This window comes from Dipodomys ordii, unplaced genomic scaffold, assembly GCF_000151885.1.
Source record: "Dipodomys ordii isolate 6190 unplaced genomic scaffold, Dord_2.0 Scaffold108, whole genome shotgun sequence".
NCBI lineage: Eukaryota > Metazoa > Chordata > Mammalia > Rodentia > Heteromyidae > Dipodomys > Dipodomys ordii.
In genome coordinates this window covers 2,115,796-2,121,607 of record NW_012267324.1, presented here as the reverse complement: position 1 = coordinate 2,121,607, position 5,812 = coordinate 2,115,796, and the positions used below count along the sequence as shown (strand labels likewise).

Below are 5,812 nucleotides of genomic sequence, written 5' to 3'. Positions count from 1 at the left end.
CGCCCACCCCGAGGCCCGCCCCCGAGGCCCCAGCAGCTCCCGGCCGGTGAGCTCCGGGTCTGGGCAGCTGCAGGGCCCCGGCCCAGTACTTGGGCAGCAGCCATCCATCGTAGCCGGCTGAGATGCCGGCCACACCGGGGTCCCCACCCCTTCCAGCCCCTCCCAGCCTCAGGTTATATAGGTCACCTCCGACAGTAGCCGAGGCTTCTCCCTCCTCTCTTGCCGGACCCTTTACTGGATGGTTTTCTGGCAAAGTCTAACACCGGGTACCCGCCCTCTGGCTGGGTCACCTCGCCCTGGCTGGTGTCCCCTCCTCTAGCAGCCCAGGACCCCTCAGCTCCCAGGGCTCTACCTGACTGGGGGCAGGGGGGTAGCAGGTGCCAAACCCAGTGCTTCCCTGTTCAGCCAAAGCACAGGCAGCTCTGGGAAGAGCATCTGCTCTGCTCATTCCAGATGAAGAAAGACAGAGGCAAGTCACATGCCTGGGACTCAGGAGTGGGCACGCTCTGCAGCCAGATCTCCTGGGGAGCGGCCACCCCAGAGAAGAAGGGAAACTGATGCCCACATGAGGCTCTGGGACCACCCAGGTCATTCACCTGACCAGTAACTTCCTGGCCTCAAGGGGCCTTAGTCCTTGTGGGTGGGGCAGGAGGGGAAAACGAGGCACGGTGGACAGCAGCCTGGAAGTCAGGACACAGAAGCATCGTCTTCTTTGCTCTAACCCTGTCAAAAACAGCTTCTCCATCTGACCTTGCCCACTGGCCCCTAACAATCAGTGTGTGAGACCAGACATCATAATAATAAATTTAAAAAACAAAAATGTACCCTGGAGAAACAAATACTTGAAAAATGGCCCCTCTAGGCAAAAAGTTTATCTACAAGGATAAACATCTGTGACTGGAGGAATTCCTTATCTCAAGGGTAAACACCATTTTGGCAGGCTGAGAATGTGGCTTAGCAGTAGTAGCATGCTTGCCTCGCCTGCATAAAGCTCTGGGTTTGATTCCTCAGTACCACATACATAGAAAAAGCCAGAAGTGGCCCTGTGGCTCCAGTGTAGAGCACTAGCCTTGAGCAAAAGAAGCTCGGTACAGATCAGTTTCAGAGACCCTGAGCCCAAGGGGTCGAAGTGTGTCAAGGAGGTGATTAAGAGCAAAGACAGCCCGGTGCAGTGGCTACCTGTCATCCCAGCTACTCAGGAGGTGAGATCTAAGGATCCTGGTTTGAAACCAGCCCAGGCAGGAAAGTCGTGAGACTCATCTCCAATAAACCAGTCAAAAAACTCAGTGCTTATCTTATATAATCTGACATATGTTTCTGCAGCTGTGTCTGCTGCTCTAGTAACTGGCTAATAATGCTCAGAAAGTAAAGCTATGGGGGGGGGGAGGATGGGAAGGGATGGGAAGGGGAAACAAAGGAGGAGGCTACAATGCTTGATAAGAAATATACTCATTATCTTGTCCATGTAATTGTAACCCCTCTGAACAGTATTTTCACAATAAAAAATAATGATTTGTAAAATACTAAAAAAATAAAAAAAAGTAAAGATATGTCTTCATATTCAGCTTCCAGCAGGAAGTACAGAACACACTGCAGGCACCCAATGCATTATTGACGATCTTACCAAGCCTTGCATGGAAGAATTAGTAGATAATGATTAAATCACAATATGCATTTCCCTGCCCTCTTACCCCACCATACTGAATACATGTTAAGAACTGGTTACAGGAGGGGGTAACAATGCTCAATAGGAAGTGTACTCACTACCTTGCTCATGTAGCTGTAACCCTCTGTATAGTATCTTTACAATAAAAAAAAATTTAAAAAAGAACTGGTTACATAGGAATTTACAGAAATAAAAAGCACCATACTGGCTTATTCTACACTTTTCTCTATGCAGACTTCCCTCCACCCTTCTGTGCTCATCTGGCTGCCCTGTAGGAATCTCTGGCTGGGTTTTTCAAAGGAAGGTATTAGTAATGTGCACCATAATTCTGCTAGGTGACGGTGTCTGCTTCCAGGCTTCAACGCTTGCAAGAGTATGATAATGCTGTCATCTTCATCCCTTGAGGAATCAGCATGGAAGTTTTTGAGGTGTTTGTTTGAATATTCTTTATTCCTGGTCCACAGTATTAGAAATAAAGTTATTATTATTACTAGCTGGAAGTTAAGTGTTCCTACTTCATTGTGCTTCATTCCTGCTTCATTCTTAGCATAAGATTCCCTTTGGACCTTGGTCTGTAGCCAGACACATCTGTCCTTTGGCATGTCTGAAACAGGTGTTATGATAAATTTCATTATTCAGGGCTGGGAAGGTAGCTCAGTGGTAGAGCACTTGCCTTGCATACATGAGGCCCTGGTTTCGATTCCTCAGCACCACATAAGCAAAAAGAAAAAAAGCCAGGGCTGGGAAGGTGGCTCTGTGGTAGAGGATTGCCTTGCATGCATGAGGCCCTGGGTTCGATTCCTCAGCACTACATAAGCAAAAAGCAAAAAGTTGGAAGTGGCGCTGTGGCTCAAGTGGTACAGTACTAGCCTTGAGCTGAAGAGCTGCAGGATAGCACCCAGGCCCAGAGTTCAGGCCTCATGACTGGCAAAACAAAAAAACCTGTTCACAGAACAATGACCCGGCAGGTATCATATAAATGCCCCTGCTGTGAATGTGCCCCAGACTTCCTGCTTGTCTGTTGTCTGTCTGCTTACTCAATAAAGCTCTGCTAAGTTTCCTTAGCATTATAACTCGTCCACACTTTCTTATTCTTCCATCAAAGTTAAGGACTCCAGGTGACACATCCCTACTTTCAGAGGGCAACTGTCAGCGTCCATCAGGGCCGGGTGACACAAGGCTCCCATGAAACCATGGGGTCCCACTTCGCAGCCAGGAGTGAGCACAATTGATGGCTGGAGGACTGACCCCCACCCTGTTTTGCCAGGTGCTCACAGACACCAGGCAAGCCACCAAAGACATGCACATACTCCCGGACACACTGCATTGTGAGCCTGGCCTATAAGGCTCTGAGACCACTCTGTGAGGCCAAGAAAGGGTTAAGAGGGTGAAAGTCAAACTGTCTGGGCTGGACAGATGTGGAGCTGTGTGAACATTAAAAAGCGTGAGACCTTGGATGAGGGGCACTTACCCACATCTCTGCCTGCACCTGCAGTCACCAACCTCCCACTATACTCAGGTAGCCCCAGTCTGCTTGCTCAGACTCTATGAAACCCCTAGCTCCAGTCCTGCCCCTGACACTCATCTCCAAGCCCTAGGGAAGGCTGTGTCCGTGTCCCTTGCTGCTCTATCTCAATAAACAGTACTCACCTGTGGAAGGGCGCGTGTGACCTGTTTCCTTCCTTTCTCCTCCTTTTTCGTAACAATGGTCACAGACTCAGTGGATTGAAGGGAGCAGCAGGGGGTGCAGGAGGCTGGTCTGGGGTTTGCTCCCCATCCCGGGTTTAGGGTATGGTCTGTCAATCCAGTAACTGGAAGCACAGGCAGGTTGTTTCCTCTAGCAGCACTTTAACTGCCTCTTACTCAGAACAAGTATTTAAAACATAACAGTTTGCATGATGATGAGGGGAAGGGCAGCCTGGCAAACTTCTCCTCTGTGTCAGTCATCAGGGTCCTGGTTTTCCAGGGAAACAGTTGGTTTCTGCATGGCGGAGTGGGGAGGAGAAAAGAAGGAAGGAAGGGAGAGGAAGATTGGTTCCTGAGAGGCTGACTGGGCCTGGGGAGTGAGGGCCTGGGGCTTGAGGGGTAGAGGAGCTGGGGCAGCGGCGGAGGTGGGCGACCAGGGGGCTGGGAGGGGGAGCTCGGGGTCCCCATGGGAACGTGGGGACCTTGTTCGTTCTGAGCACTGGACCTGAAGTCTCTGCCCCAGGACTGCTGGCCTGGTACCAGGGACAGGAAATGGTGTGGGGGAAAGCTGGGATTCCAGGAGGCTTTGGAGGAAGGGAGATAAGAGAGAGGAAAGAGCAGGAGGTGGGTCAAGGGTCTGAGGGGTTGTGGCTCCCAGTAGTGCTGGAGGATTCTAGAAGAGGGTTCCCTAGGCGGATACTGTAGATAAGTAGGAGTTCGGGATGGGGAGGCCTGGACCAGGTGTGGAAGACCCAGTTTCAGACCCAGGCCGGAACTCCCTGTGGGAGGCAGGGCAGGGGCCCTGGGAGGGGGGAGGGAGGCGGCGCTGGGGCAGGCGCACAGGACACTTCAGGCCTTACAGTCGGTGGTAACTTTATTCCGTGACAGTGACCCCCCAGTGCACAGCGGGTGCCCCCCCCACCCCAAGCTGCATTCCTGCTCCGCAGAATTCCCCCCTCCCCTCCCACCCCGACTGTCCCGCCACCCCGAGAACCCCAGAAGGCAAAAGCTGATGGAACCGGATCACAGCGGGCAGGGTGTGACCTAGGAGACCGGAAGAGAAGGACTCAGGGCGCGCGCCGGGGCGCAGGCCCCGCCCACGCAGGCCCACCTGCAGGTGAGCAGGGCCCCGCCCACAAGGCCCCGCCCACACAGGCCCACCTGCAGGTGGGCAGGGCCCCGCCTGCAGGAGCAGGGCCCCGCCCACACAGACCCCTCCTATATAAGCCCCGCCCACACAGGCCCCGCCCACACTGACCCACCTGCAGGTGAGCAGGGCCCCGCCCACACAGACCCCGCCCACACAGACCCCGCCTGCAGGTGAGCAGGGCCCCGCCCACACAGATCCGCCTGCAGGAGCAGGGCCCCGCCCACACAGGCCACGCCCACACAGACCCGCCTGCAGGTGAGCAGGGCCCCGCCCACACAGACCCGCCTGCAGGTGAGCAGGGCCCCGCCCACACAGACCCGCCTGCGCCCCACCCACACAGGCCCCGCCCACACAGACCCGCCTGCAGGAGCAGGGCCCCGCCCACACAGACCCGCCTGCAGAAGCAGGGCCCCGCCCACACGTCCCAGTCCCGACCTCCCACTGGTCCAGCCTGCCCATGCCCCGCCTCTTGGCGCGAGTCCCCGCCCCCGAGCACCGCCGCCCGGCCCCGCGCGCCCCGCCTCACCCGCTGCTCGCTGCGGTCTCAGGACCGCGGAGCGCCCAGGCTCAGGAGCAGAAGGCCTGCGGTCACCAGGAGGCCAGGGGCGGCCGGGCCGCGGGCCGCGCTGCGCTCCGCGTTGCGCTCGGGTCCCAGGGTAGAGGCCTCGGCCTTTGCCGTCGTCGTCGGGGTCCTGGGGGCAAAGGCCGCGCGGCTGCGGAGCTGCTCGGGGGACCGCCGCGCGGGGTCGGGTCCTGTCTGGGGGCGGGGTCACCTGGGGCGGGTCCTGTCTGAAGGCGGGGTCACCTGGGGGCGGGGTTCTCCGAATGGGGTCCTGTCTGGGGGCGGGTCCTGTCTGGGGCGGGGTGACCGGGGCGGGTCCTGTCCTGGGCGGGGTCACCGGGGCGGGTCCTGTCCTGTCTGGGGCGGGGTCACCGGGGCGGGTCCTGTCCTGTCTGGGGGCGGGGTCACCTCTCCCGTCTGCGGGGCGGGCGGGTCTCCGACCTGAGCCGCTCCAGTTCGGCCTCAGCGTCCCGCAGCCTCTGCCTCAGCCTCGCGTTCTCCTCTGGGCGGCAGGGGAGGGGGCGGTGAGGAGGAGGGAGATCTGGCCCGACCGGGACCCTGTCCACGTCCCCCCCCGGCCCGGTCCGCCCCGCCGCCCCCTCACCCCGGAGGCCCCGGATCTGCTCCTGCCGCTCGCGGTTCTCGGAGTCCGTCCTCTCCAGGTCGGCGGCCAGAGCGTCCTGGAGACGCCACAGGGTCAGGCGCGTGCGGGCCCGGCTGGGCGTGCGGGGCCCAGGCGGGGGACGGG

General features: G+C 57.7%; 1 long non-coding RNA gene across 2 annotated transcripts; it reads right to left on the bottom strand.

The window, feature by feature from the left end:
• Nucleotides 1–4,279: 4,279 nt before the first annotated feature.
• Nucleotides 4,280–5,776, bottom strand: LOC105994750. Of its 2 annotated transcripts, none has more exons than XR_001175519.1 (4): nucleotides 5,669–5,776; nucleotides 5,473–5,566; nucleotides 5,029–5,194; nucleotides 4,280–4,396 (listed from the first exon to the last, which is right to left on the bottom strand). It is a non-coding gene; the product is annotated as an uncharacterized LOC105994750 (long non-coding RNA). The 2 variants fall into 2 exon arrangements; XR_001175518.1 differs by having other exon boundaries at nucleotides 5,506–5,566.
• Between the last annotated feature and the right edge of the window lie 36 nt (nucleotides 5,777–5,812).